General features: G+C 41.3%; 1 protein-coding gene across 4 annotated transcripts in view; it reads right to left on the bottom strand.

The window, feature by feature from the left end:
• Nucleotides 1-13,493, bottom strand: part of KLF12 (Kruppel like factor 12) — a 488,954-nt gene extending 475,461 nt beyond the window's left edge. For 3 of the 4 annotated variants that reach the window (XM_030200608.1, XM_030200611.1, XM_030200613.1), the window contains exon 1: nucleotides 13,378-13,493. The gene's annotated coding sequence lies outside the window, so the exon portion shown is untranslated. Of the gene's footprint in view, nucleotides 1-12,552; nucleotides 12,622-13,377 lie in introns of those variants that run through there. The other variant, XM_030200609.1, reaches the window with a different exon arrangement.
• Between the last annotated feature and the right edge of the window lie 788 nt (nucleotides 13,494-14,281).

The following is a 14,281-nucleotide window of genomic DNA, read 5'->3' as shown; positions in this document are numbered from 1 at the left end:
AGTGTTGAACCTGGATATTCAATGCCAGGCCATATCTGGTCACCAGCATTGAATATCTGGATTGTTTCTTAAAGCCGGTTAGCACATGCCCTGATAACTCAATATTTTGAGCTAACCAGCCATTTGTTAGCGCATAAAGACAGGACTGCTACTTATGCGGTCTTACTTAAGCACTAACACTGGCCTGTTAGTTCTGAATATTGAGAGCTAACTGGACTACTGAATATTGAGAGCTAACTACATCTCCGAAATGCCCCCAGAACACTCCCAACACAGCCGGCTTGCACTTCAGGACTAACCGGTCATTTTCAGTGAAGATAACCGGATAACCACCAAAAAGTGAGTTAACCGGTCTGAAGCCATTCCCAGCTGGTTAACTACTTTCCCCCAAATTCTATAAATGGTGCCTTAAGTTGTGCGTGCTAATTTGGTCACATGGCCAAACTGCACGCACAACTTAATTGCTTAACAAGCAGCACTATCGAATAATAACACAACATAAAGTGATACCAATAAATAAGTAAACAAAGAACTACATACAGAACTAGATAAAGCTAGACATAATGATTAAAACACAATCACTGTTAAAAATAAATGTTGTCAATAAATATGTATAGATAAAAAGGACTACATGCAAAACTAAATAAGACATGAACACGGTCACCTTGTTTTTCAATGACACAAAGGCGTCGATACTCAGAAGGATTTAACTGGGCAGGGGAGGTAGTGTCAATGAATATCGCCACTAACCGGCCATCTCCTAACCAGTTAGGCTAGGAGCAAGCTGGAGGTGGAAAGGCAACTTAGAGTGAATATCACTGCGATTGGCTAACTGACTAAGTGCCAAGTATGTGCATAAAGTTAGGACAGCAAAACTGCTGTCCTAACTTTATCCGCCAAGTTAACCAAGCACCGGTCTGATCAGCCTGTTCCCAGCTAACATCCAGGTCAGTGGCCATACCCAGATATTGAATTTTGGGAGCCACCCGTGCCCCAGCATTAGATATCCAGAGTTAGATCAGTCCGTAGCTGGAAGTGTTTTTTCTGATGGGCGTCCTTCTCGGATGTGTTTTTCTTACGTGCCTGAAATGACCACAGCCATGGAGGTTCCCTCAACATTCTCCATCCCCTCCAAGGTTGTTTTCAGCTTGCGCCCCCCCCCCCCCCCCAGGATTGGGACGTGCGAGGATGTCCAAATCAAAACTATTTTGACATCCCTCCAGGTCTCTCTCAGCCAATCACAGTGCGTTTAGCTGATACCGGTGACAGCTAAACGCGCTGTGATTGGCTGAGAGAGACCTGGAGGGATGTCAAAATAGTTTTGATTTGGACGTCCTTGCATGGCCCGATCCTGGGGGGAGGGGGGGCGCAAGCTGAAAACAACCTTGGAGGGGACGGGAGAATGTTGAGAACCTCCATGGCTGTGGTCATTTCAGGAATGTAAGAAAAACATGTCCGAGAAGGACGCCCACCACAAAAGCTGAAGGAAAACGTCCAGGTGCTCGTCAGGGACGTCCTCTTTTGTTTCTGAGTGGACGTCCATGTTAGGCAGAAGGACGTCCCTGACGAGCACATTTTTTTTTTCCTTCCAATTCCCTCACAGCAGCCCCGAGAGGTGCAGACTTCCCGTTAGGTTTTCCAAGGTAAGGGGATCGGAAAACGGTAGTGCATCGCATCACATACACATTATAATACTAATTTGCTCATTTGCATTCCGTTTTTGTTAGCTGCTACCGTGACAGGGAAATGGCTCGGAGAACCCTTTTGTGCATGTCCCGATTTACTACTTGCGCATTAAACTGGCTAGAACCAGTTTAAAAACCACGTTGCTGGCTCGTTAAGTTTAGTGCATCTAGCCCTGAGTGGCTTATGCATCATACAAAGAAGATACAGGCTGTGGGCCCATACTTGCAGTGCTAGTTCAAAAAAAATTCAGATCTAAGTTATGTGTTTGTCCCTTTGTTAAATCTTCCAGGTTTTCACACTGGCACAATCTGATTGCATTATTCATCAGTCCTTATACATTCAATGGGCCACAGCAAAGAAGGGCTCCACATACCCTTATGTCAGAAAGTAATTTGGTAAGTTATGAGTGGCCTAGTGGTTAGAGCACTGGTCTTGACATCCAGAGGTGGCTGGTTCAAATCCCACTGCTGCTCCTTGTGATCTTGGGCAAGTCACTTAACCCTCCATAGCCTCAGGTACAAACTTAGGTTGTGAACCCAACAAGGAAATATGCAGTGTACGTTGAGGTACTACTGAAAAAGGTTTTAGCAACATCCAAATAAATAAAACAGATGTAACTTAAAATACAGGAAGTAATACCTGAACCAAAACAAGCCACTGCTATGTTCATGTATAGAGTCAGACAAGCAGACATCAAAACAAATTAGAAAATAAGTATTATTATGTGATGCATAGGTAACCAGTCAATAAGGAGGGAGGCATTCTATATAGGATATTTTGTGCATGAAATATTTAAGGACTATCACTCCTAAAAAATTGGTGCCAAAATGAAATACACCTAAGCGCATTCTATTAAAGTACACATCCAAACTACATTGAATACCTACTGTACCTACATATAAGCAACACCTGCAAGCTTGAGAGCTATTGTCATGGTGAATAGTGAGATACAGTAGATATCTTTCTGCACTTGGAGGGCTCATCATACAATATAACAATGAGATGTGTACCCGAGACCTTTTATGTGAAGTTCACTGCAGTGCCCCCCCCTAGGGTGCTCCACTGCTCTGCTAGGATGTCTCTGTTGCCAGTCTACTAAGAATGATTCCTCCCCTTCCCGACATCCTAATGGCTAGTTTTTGGGCATTTTTCTCTTGGATATTTTATTTTCCAAAATGGTCCCAAAAGAAAAGGTAAATGAAAAGAGGTTAGGATTTGATATACCACCTTTCTGTGGTTACAATCAACCCCCACCTTTTACAAAATCACATATTTAAGATGCGCCATGGGTCTGCTCCGACTTATTTGTCCAATAGAAATAGAGGTTTACGTGGTAATTTTCAACGACACTTCCCGAGTCCTTATGGTCTAAAATATAAGACTACTGGCCCTGCTTACTAAGCTAGCATTTAGCGCATGCTAATTTTAAGCACGCGCTAAAAACGCTAGTGTGTTTTAGTAAACGGTCCTATATTTTCAGCTAGTCTTTTATCAAGCACCAGCCATTTGGAATTCTATCCCTTTAGCTATTAGGAAAATTCAACATTTTGCATAGTATCAAGATGTGATGTACTTTTATAAGACTCGCATATGGGCATGCTCCAAGGTGACATACAGATGATCATGAATGCAGTCACAATTTACATGTTAATTATATATGCCTGATCTTGAGCGAGTGTTAATTCCCAAAACTTCAATCTAGCCATGCTTTCTGCTGGTATACTCCTAGGGCTATGTTTACTAAGGCGCCTTAGCGGTTTTAACATGCCTTTAAAGTTAAGGTGCATTAAACGCTAACACGCCAATACATTCATATGGACACATTAGCATTTAACGCGTGTCAACCATTAACGCTCATTAAAAATGCTAATGCACCTATAGCACGTCTTAGTAAACATGCCCCCTAGTATTTCATAATGGCACATAGATGTCTAAAAGAGGCTACAAGTAGGCACCTACTTGGTATTCATAAAAAGGCAATCAGAGAACAAACCAAATACAGAGGACCCAAAATGCAGAGGACATTAAGGATTTGACTCGTTTCCCAATTTCCAGATGTTTTCTCAGGTCAGTTCACCAATGAACCAAATGTGAAATTAGGAGGTCTTTTACAAAGAAACGCTAGTGGTTTTAGTGCGCGTTGATTAGCACGCGCTAAATGCTAGAGACACCCATAGAAATATATGGACGTCTCTAACATTTAGCGCGCGCTAAAAACGCTAGCACGCCTTCCTAAAAGATGGACATTTCAGAGAAAAATGCCAAGATTCTGGTTCAGATTTTCAATAACCTACCTGCTAACAGGGTACAAAATGGAAGAAGCCCCTTCAGCATGCTTAACTCTTGTAAAAAGTCAGACAAAGATACCAATGAGGTAGATGGTATTTGGAACACCAGTACCTCTGCTTTATATTTTAAAAAAAAGAAGAGAAGTAAGGCTTTGGGTTGTGGATTGGGTGTGGTGGGAGGGGTCGGAAAATGGTGCAAGGAAAAATCAGGCTAAGGAATACTGCACTTTACAAAGGAATTTGGAGGACAGCTTTATTTGAAAGCAGTAAAAACAAAGAGCACATTTACTTTTTAATAGAATCAGGCTGCATTCCTCTTTGGCTTATACCAGAAATAAAAATAAGGCAGCACTGTATGATCATATGTCTGTGGTTAATGACTACACCCTTGGATGTAAAACATATACTTGTAGAGGATGTTTTAAAACACAAACATTTATACACTAAAGAATCTGCATACTCCATGAGAGCAGATACTGGTACCATAGGGCCAATCAAAGCCTATTGTTACCTGTTTAGACCATTTGTATTCTTACAGTGATAGGCACAAGGAATAAACTGTATCCCATTCTGTGATTTTGTTGCTATATACGAGTTGATGAAAATGCATTTTCTCAATCACTTCATGTCAAATACTTTGAAAGGAGAAGAAGTAGCATATTAGCAAATGATAGCACAAGACCACCCAACAAAATTGGTGCTAAGATAATCGATTTATCAGGTGCCTGTTTACCAAAGTGCACTAATCTAATCTCATATAAGCACTTTTATTCCACTTAATCTAAAAAGGCTCAAGACAGACAAAAGAAAATTCAAATAGGGTAAATCCCCTAGAATTACAAATCAACACACAGCAATCGAGCAATCACAATATAAAATACAGTAGTTCCAATCGACATAAAGCAGGCAAATACTCTTGTTACATACTCAAGAATCCTTCAAATACTGGGCAAATAAAGTCTTAATTACCCTCCTAAAGACAGTATAACTGGGCCTCTACCTATACAGCAAACCGAAACTGAAGATACATTTAATCTTACTACTTCCTGAGAAAAGCGCAAGTTCCTAGTTGCTAAGTACAGAGAGATCATGTCATATAGATAGTCAGGGGCCAAACCATACAAAATTTTAAAAACAAATAACTTAAAATGAATTTTTTCCTGAACCAGCAACCAATGCAGCTAAGCAGTTACCCCTAATCCAATAAATTTGGGCACACATGCAAGTATAGAATAGGGTGTAACTTAATTGTTTAATTAGTGGTAATAATTAGTTCCAATAATGACCCTTAAGTAGCATAAATTAGAAACAGTTAGCAGGTATGTGCCTAACTGCTCTTAGGTGCTATTCTACAAACCTACCACCAGATTCTATATAGGTTGTCAAAAGCTGGGTGTGCAAATTTGGGTGCAGATCCCACATCTGTGCACAACTAATTCATTAACTATTATGAACCAATAATTGATGTTACTTAGCACTCATTTGGAGTTACAGGCGGATTAGACCTGCACCTTATTTGTATAACATGCGCCTAAATGTTATGGCAGAACTCAAAAGAGGGCGTGGCCATGGGCGGGCCAGGAGCATTCCCGGAATGTAGGCACAATGTTATAGAATACTGCATTAGTTGTGCACCAGCATTTACACCAGGTTTCAGCAGATGTAAGTGCTCATGCCCAAAGTTAGGAGTGAGATCTATGCTAAGCTAGCATTCTGCAAAGCGCACTCTGCGCAAAGTGCCCTTTGTTGCACACTAGTTTAGCATGGATTTTACTGGCGCCTAACTTAGGTGCCATTAACTGAATTCCCCCTTACCCCTGGACTCTATATCGCACCTAGATTTTTGTGTGGAAATCTAAGCGTATTCCATAACAATGCGCATAACCTAATTGGTTAACAAGTCAATCAGTCCTGTTAATTGAATGTTAATTATCAGCACTAATTGGCATTAATTAGAACTTACATGGAGAGGTAAAAGGGGCACTCAGGGAAGACAAAGCCATAGCGGGGAGACTAAATTAATTATTTGTCTATGTCTTCACAGAGGAGGATTTCAGAGAGATACCGGTGCCAGAAATGGTATTCAAAGCTGAAGAGTCAGAGAAACCAAGTGAAATCTCTATAAACTTGGAAGATGTAATGGCACAGTATGACAAATTGAAGAGTAGCAAATTGCCTGGACCAGATGGTATTCATCCCAGAGTACTGATAGAATTGAAAAATAAACTTGCAGAACTATTGTTAGTAATATGTAATTTATCTTTAAAATCAAGCATGGTACCGGAAGATTGGAGGGTGGCCAATGTAACACCAATTTTTTTAAAAAGGTTCCAGAGGTAATCCGGGTAATTATAGACTGGTGAGCCTGACGTCAGTGCCGGGCAAAATTTATAAAAAACAAAATTACAGAGCATATTCAAAAGCATGGATTACTGAGACAAAGCCAACATGGATTTAGTGAAGGGAAATCTTGCCTCACCAATTTACTACATTTCTTTGAATGGGTGAACAAACATGTGGATAAAGGTAAGCTGGTTGATATTGAGGCATATTTTCAAAGCACTTTGGGAGGCTAAGTTCCATAGGTTTCTATGGAACTTTGGGAGGCTAAGTGCTTTGAAAATATGCCTCATTGTGTATTTGGATTTTCAAAAGGCATTTGACAAAGTACCTCATGAAAGAGTCCACAGGAAATTGGAGAGTCATGGGATAGGAGGTAGTGTTCTATTGTGGGTAGGGTTAAACGGTCAGTATTCTCAATGGAGAAGGGTAGATAGTGGGGTTTCCAAGGGGTCTGTGCTGGGACCGCTGCTTCTTAACATATTTATAAATGATTTAGAGATGGTAGTATCTAGTGAGGTAATTAAATTTGCTGACAACACAAAATTATTCAAATTGTTAAATCTAAAGAGGATTGTGAAAAATTGCAAGATGACCTTACGAGACTGGGAGACTGGGCATCCAAATGGCAGATGACATTTAATGTGAGCAAGTGCAAAGTGATGCATGTGGAAAAGAGGAACCAGAACTATACTTATGTGATGCAAGGGTCCACATTAGGGGTCACTGACCAGGAAAGGGATCTAGGTGTCATTGTTGATGATATGTTGAAACCCTCTGCTCAGTGTGTGGTGGCAGCTAAAAAAGCAAACAGAATGTTAAATATTATTAGGAAAGGAATAGAAAACAAAAATGAGGACGTTATAATGCCTTTGTATTGCTCTATGGTGTGACCGCACCTCAAATACTTTGTGCAATTCTGGTCACCACATCTCAAAAAAGAAATAGCAGAATTAGAAAAGGTACAGAGAAGGGCGACGAAAATAATAAAGGTGATGGGACGACTTCCCTATGAGGAAAAGCTAAAGCAGTTAGGGCTCTTCAGCTTGGAGAAAACATGGCTGAGGGGAGATATGATAGAGGTCTTTAAAATAATTATTAGAACGGAACAGGTAGATGTGAATCACTTGTTTACTCTTTCCAAAAATACTAGGACTAGGAGGCACGCAATGAAGCTACAAAGTAGTACAGTTAAAACAAAGCAAAGAAAATATTTCTAATCTTTGGGCTTCGCGCCAGAGACTAAAATAAAAGCAGTTAGCTTAGCGGGGTTTAAAAAAGGATTGGATAGCTTCCTAAAAGAAAAGTCCATAAGCCATTAATATGTTTGAATGGACTAGTAGAAAATCCACTGCTTAGTTCTAGGTTAAGCAGCATAAAATGTACTGTTCTGGGATCTTGCCAGGTACTTGTAACCTGAATGGCCACTGTTGGAAACAGGATGCTGGGCTTGATGGACCTTCGGTCTGCCCCAGTATGGCAACACTTATGTTCTAACTCGCCTTCATTTGCTACCCAGCTTGATATACAAACGATGCATACTTTACCTATCACCAGTGACACAACCACAAAGGTCTTTTTTTAAAGACCAATCTTTAGTGTCACAAAGTCAAAAGACATCAAAGATTTTGCTCATTTTTTACTCATAAGACCCTGATGCAGGCCTTTTAGCCAAAACACAGGTCCTGTGTTGAGTCCATGATCAATAAATGTTCTTGAAGTACCCTCCTATCTGGAATCCGTGGTCCTTTTCCCAGTTTGTTTACTTTTGCTACACACCGTGGGATCTTTGATTTCTCCACCTAGGTGGATTTCTTCTGGATCTAACTCACTAAGGGCATTCTATAACGTGGCACGTATAAATTCTAATGCGTGTTGTCAAAAAGGGGGCATAGCCATGGGTGTGAAATGAGCAGGTTGTGGGCGTTCTGAAAATTTGCAAGCACGGTTATAGAATATACCTGCTCTGCACCTAATTTAGGCGCCGGTACTTACACTGTTTTACTTGGCTTAATTCCTCACGACTAAATATAGTTGCGCAGATGGGCATAAGCGTATTCTATAAACCACACAGAAATTTTATATAATACGCTTAAGCAAAAATGTTTGTCGCACGATTTTTCCAGGTGCCATATATAGAGACTAGTCCTTAGAGCATAAATGCAAAGGGGGTGTTAACCAGGGTGGGGCATGGGCAGGTCTGGGTGTACCAGGCGCTTATGCCCTAAAGTTATAGAATACTGTCAGTCACGTGTGCAACTGACAGTATTTAGGCACCAGCATTTACACCAGCTTTTGACATGGCATAAATGCTTGTCTAAAGTTTGGCGCTCAAATACCAATTAACGCTAGTATCCTATAATGGCTTCAGTGCCCAACTTTGCTGTTATAGAATACGTGTTTAGTGCTCAATTTTTTTGCAACTAACGTTTGGCACCCTTTCTTGAATCTACCCCTTAGTGTGCAAATTGGTGCGTGCTAATTCAAGCGTGGCAGCTTGCGCCATTTTGCCTTAGCAGCAGAGAGAGACACTAGCTGACACTTTTTCTGACAGTGTATTTGTGATCGTTTTACTTATTGCCATCAGTGTAGATTCCATCAATCTTTCACCATATATAGAAGATTGTTCTGATAGAGAGCAATTTTATTAGACCCCTGAAGCAGGCGGTGTCTCTGTCGAAACAGGGATCCATGTCGTGTCTTCTTCTGTTGGTGCTTTGAAATAAAGATTATTCATTCTCCCTAAACATTTGGAGCTGTGTGACTTCCTCTACTTTTTTGGAGTTCTATCTGATCTGCATAGAGGTCTTCCCCAGTTGTTTCATTAGCATGGAAAAAAAGGAAAAGGGGTCCACAACTTCCACAGGTGAAGCAAGTACAAAATGACAGGGGGTGAAAGTGCAGAAAAATCCAAATGACGCAAACGAGTATGAGCATCCAAAAACTTTATTCACCAAAGTAAATTGACCCAAAAGACCCTACACGGGCCGTGTTTCAGCAACAAGCATTTCTTCAGGGGTCGATATGGTTCAGATAAATCAGCGTCGCAGAGTGTGAAAATCGTTCAAGTACTGGAGAACAATGCACTGCGTGTTGTGATACATAGTCTCTCTGGGCAATAACTGAATTGGAACATGCTGGGAATACCCTCAACAGCCCAGAGCCTTTGCACTTACTAAGCGTTATGTTTTGAATTTAATGTGCGGTGACTGCAAAGTTTTACCGCAACAGGCTCTTTAACATAACTATCAAACCTTTAGGGGACCTTTTACTAAAGCTTAGCATGTGCACATAGGTATAAAATAGGATGTACAGCAGTTAATGCACATTACTGTCCGATAGCTTTAATAAAAGGGTCCCATACTATCAAAGTTAGAACTTACAAAACATGATGGGCAGCCAGAGATTCAAAAAGTTAACAAGCATTTTAACTGAAGTCCCTTAATCTCAAGAGAAAGCCAAAGTTTGTGGAAGAGTGGCCTAGTGGTTAGGGTGGTGGACTTTGGTCCTGGGGAACTGAGGAACTGAGTTTGATTGGATTCCCACTTCAGACACAGGCAGCTCCTTGTGACTCTGGGCAAGTCACTTAACCCTCCATTGCCCCAGGTACAAATAAGTACCTGTATACAATATGTAAGCCGCATTGAGCCTGCCATGAGTGGGAAAGCGTGGGGTACAAATGTAACAAAACAAATAAACACTTGGTGAAGGGAAAGTTAAAAATTACCTCCTAGTTGCCAGCATAACTATTCTAGGTAGCAAAAGAGAGGGACCAAAAGTATACAAACAGAACAGCCAAGCAAAAAGCACAGATGAGCCCCCGAGTGGAACAATAGAGAGTCCTTTAATTCAGTAGCATAACCATTCTACAAACATATATGTTAAAATGTCCTCTTTGTCTCTTTCTCATTTAACTCTGGGCATTAAACCAAATCTGCTCTTCTTCTGGAATTCACAAAACTAGAAATGGACTCTGTTAAAAACTCCATAGATCGGGAGCCTTCCCTTCCCTCCTCAAAAGTGGAAACTTTGGTGTAAAGGCAGCAAAACTTGGCATGCTTTTATGAATCTCATCCTTTGCCTTGGTGCAGCCAAAATCACTTTAATAATAGGCAAAACCCTGCAAGTAACTGTTCACATTACATCCAGTACCCTGCACAGAGCATTGTCAGCTGAGGAAAGTGAGTCTGGCTTGTATTTGCAGATCCCACCCCCCCCCCCCCCCCCCTCTGTACACAGCCTGACTGCAGCTGGAGTAGTCAACACAGCCTAGTGGAGGGGTGAAGAGGTCAAGGCCTCTGTGCTATAACAACTCATTTTCCAAATAACCTATTTGGTTTCTTAAAAAGAGAAGTGAGAAAAAATGACTGCAAAAGTCAACTCAGGCATTTATGAAATGAAAAGTTTAATCCACTATCAAATGTGTGTCTACAGCAACGTAGGAGGAATCACTGTTTACACATCCTATCCTTATTTGACTGATAAACCTATTTCTTTGGAAATAAGGGTTATTAAAGAGAGTGTAGTCTTGTAATTAAAAAGGACACTATAAAATGTTTAAGGCAAGTGCATGTCCATGTAACAATAAATTAAAGTTTCTCGAGGGCAGTGCTAAAATTTGCATTTGATAATGATGTAGTGTGTCATGGAATCTACTAAAGTTCTGCTCCAGGTCGCCTTCTGTTGTTATAGCAGCCTCCAGTGCACATTAGAGAAGTCCTCTGAGGTAGACATCAACAAACTTAAGGGAAATATACTGAACTGTCTTATCATGGGAGAGAGGGGAACAAATGATGTCACACTTCATGTGTGTTCCAGATTATAACAACAGTAAGCAATGCATCTCTCAATGGTTTCCATTAGGCTTGGGCTCACTGTAATAAATCAAATGTTTTTGTTCAAGGTTTAGGAAGGGAAGGAGTAGTTGAGAGATTACAGCAGCAGGTTAAAAGCCAGGGTTCAAATCCCGATCATGCCCAATCCTCCGTTCCTCAGTTACAAGTTTTAAGCCCCGCTTGTGGGCAGGGAATGTTCTAGGGTCCAGAAATGCAACTGGTTTGGGGCACGGACTTTACAAATGTTAATCGCTCCCATGCATGCTAAATGCTGGTCTGTAAAAAGTAAGTTAAAGCAGAAGGAATACACTTCCTTAAAAAAAAAAATTTTTTTTAAGCTATCACATGTGTTTTTGCATTGCTGCTTGCCAAAGGATTGACAAATTCAGGGAATATCACATCCCTCTCTGCGGGGCCTTTTTACTGAACGGCAATCCGGAACTACCACGGGCCCAACGTGGGCGCTGGCGGTAGTTCCACTCCCAGCGCTTGGCATTTCTGGGGCTAGCAGAAATATTTGACAAATATTTCTGCAGGGGGGGGGGGGGTTATGTGGCGGTAATTGGGCAGCAGTTATGGCTGGGTTAGTGCGGGAGCCCTTACCGCCACCTTAAGGGTGGTGGTAAGTGCAATCTTACTGCATGGCCGTTTCACCTGCTGCGGTAAAAAGGGCCCCAGAGCGTACGGGGAAAAAACAGATGTTACTGCTAGTGCTGGGCCCCTTTACCACAGCTTAGTGAAAGGGCCCCTGTATATCCCAGTCCTCCAGAATGAAGCTGCCAAGATGGGTCTGCACAGCACATTCCTCTTGACTGATAGATGTCCATGCTAGAAATGGTATTTGCACACACTCATGTAAATAAGGCTGCCTCTTCCCATAACCTTAAGAGTAACAGCCAGCATAAAAATGATTTACTGCAAACTAGATTATCACCCGCAGTGGTGGTGGTGGGGGGGGGGGGGGGGGAGAAGCAGGGCTGCTATGCACAGATCCGCATTGTACTTTAGTGATTGTAAACTATCGAGACTGATACCGGCCGCACAGCAATGGTATAAAAAATGTTTCGACACATTACACATTCCTCTGTACTAATGCTTCAACCTCAGCCCGGCTTTTATCAGCCACATTAAAGCTCTGCCTATGAAGGCATGCAGTACAGTCATCTGTACAACTATATATATATATACACACACACACACACACATTTATGGAGACCGCAAGACACAACAAAGGGTTGTTTGTACCTTTTCCCCTGTCACACATTTTAGAACACAATTCAACAAACCCAACATTTTTTTTTTGGGAGGAGGAGTTGGAGGATTGCAGTTCCTTGGACAAAAGTTTGCAGAAAGTGCTGATTTTAGATTCTGCATTAAAGAGATGGGTGTACTGATTTACCCACCTAGAAAGCCTTTGCACTGGAGCACCAAAGTAGTGTCACAGAGGTCAGTGCTCAGGGCAGGGCATGTACAACAAACTGCAGCACCAGTCTCGGAGATTGGACTGTCCTCAGTACCGGTCTACATGTAAAATCTCCCCCCTCCTCAACTCAGGCCAGGTCCTGCTTAATTAGAAATAGCAGCCACAGGCCAGCCCTCTGGCTCCTTCCATGAACTCTGCACTGTTGCAAGTGACAGTAACGCATCATTAGCCGGAGGGGGGGGGGGGGAGGCAATGATGAAAGCAGTAAGGCAGCAACTCCTTCTGTCAAGGGTGTCCTCACCCACTTAACCCCTTCCATCCCCGCCTCCCTCCAAAAAAAAAATAACGGAACAGAAAAAAATGAATAACCACGGAACATAAACTAAACAAAGCACGCCTTTGGCAAAAACAAACAAAAAAAAAAACAGAGCAACTAAGCACTAATCCTGAACATCTCTTTTAATTTCGAAGCAACTGTCAACTGTAACGCTAAGCAATGTCATTCAGAATAAGATACATCGGAAATGAGGAGTAAGATCACCTCTTCCTTGAGGTCAAACCAGGTTGTTTCCTAAAAATCAAAAGCCCCCCAGCATACATTGGAAAACAAAACACACTTTATGGACGCTCTGCTCAAGACGCAACACATTTGTCAACATCCGCAAAATTATTCTTTTTTAGCAGCATAGTAACTAGTTGGTTGACAAAGAAAACAATAAACAACAATAAAAATGAATGGGGCAGTCCTACCAGACGTATCAACGGCACATTTATTTTCATGAAAAGAAACAGAATAGGCACAGACCTGAATAGAAGCTGCAGAGCAGTAGAAACTGTTTCCTTTCCCTTATAATAGAGTCTCCCTCTGCCTCTTTCTCACACACACACATATAATATACACAGAGTCTCCCTCAGCTGCCCTATGCAGTTCTCAGGAAATGAATGGAGCACACAGAGAACTGTTGTACTTGCAAATGACTTACCAGGATCACATGATCTGCTAAATGTAGGGTGGGCCTGTGGGTGGAGGCTTCATAAACAAGAGAGGACAATATACTCTGAGTCCTACCAGAATGCATCGAATTACACAGGGGCCCTGTTCAGGGAGGCTTCCGACTACTAGGTTTGCTCACAAAATGGACACACAAAAAAAAAATAAACCCTAAAGCAAGAGGTCTTTTATGATTTAAAACTAGCAAATTGTGTTAAATCTTTTCATCTAGTAACAGAAGGCGAAATACACGCTTTATTGGAATGTAGTTCAGAAAGAAAAAAAACTCAAACAAAAAAAATGTTTCAGAGAAAAATCCAGCTTGTCTTTGAAAGACCCTTTTCAAAAGGAAACCTTCTTACACTGAGAAGTAAAAGGAAGCACCCACAAGAAGCTTACATCTCTCTGTTACAGAAATGCCCTCACATAGCTTTCTTGCACTAATAATATAATTTTACTGTTGTAATGTGCTAACCTTACTAAGCTAACAAATTTATGGATAGGTCTCCCATGCATGCCATCATACGAGTCTCCAGGTACAGTAAATAGAGTTTGCATACCTTCATATGTTAAGTTCTCCCCCAACCCCGATTTTTTTTAATGTCATTTTAATTAGAATTCAGAGGTAAATGCACCTCATTCTAAATACTGTGATGACCCAATGGAGTAAATCAAAGACTAATCTGTAAAGCAGGGAGGTTTGATTCCTTACAAACTT

Source organism: Microcaecilia unicolor, chromosome 4 (assembly GCF_901765095.1).
Source record: "Microcaecilia unicolor chromosome 4, aMicUni1.1, whole genome shotgun sequence".
NCBI classification, from domain to species: domain Eukaryota; kingdom Metazoa; phylum Chordata; class Amphibia; order Gymnophiona; family Siphonopidae; genus Microcaecilia; species Microcaecilia unicolor.
The sequence above is the reverse complement of the archived record's forward strand: the minus strand, read 5'-3'. Positions and strand labels throughout refer to the sequence as shown.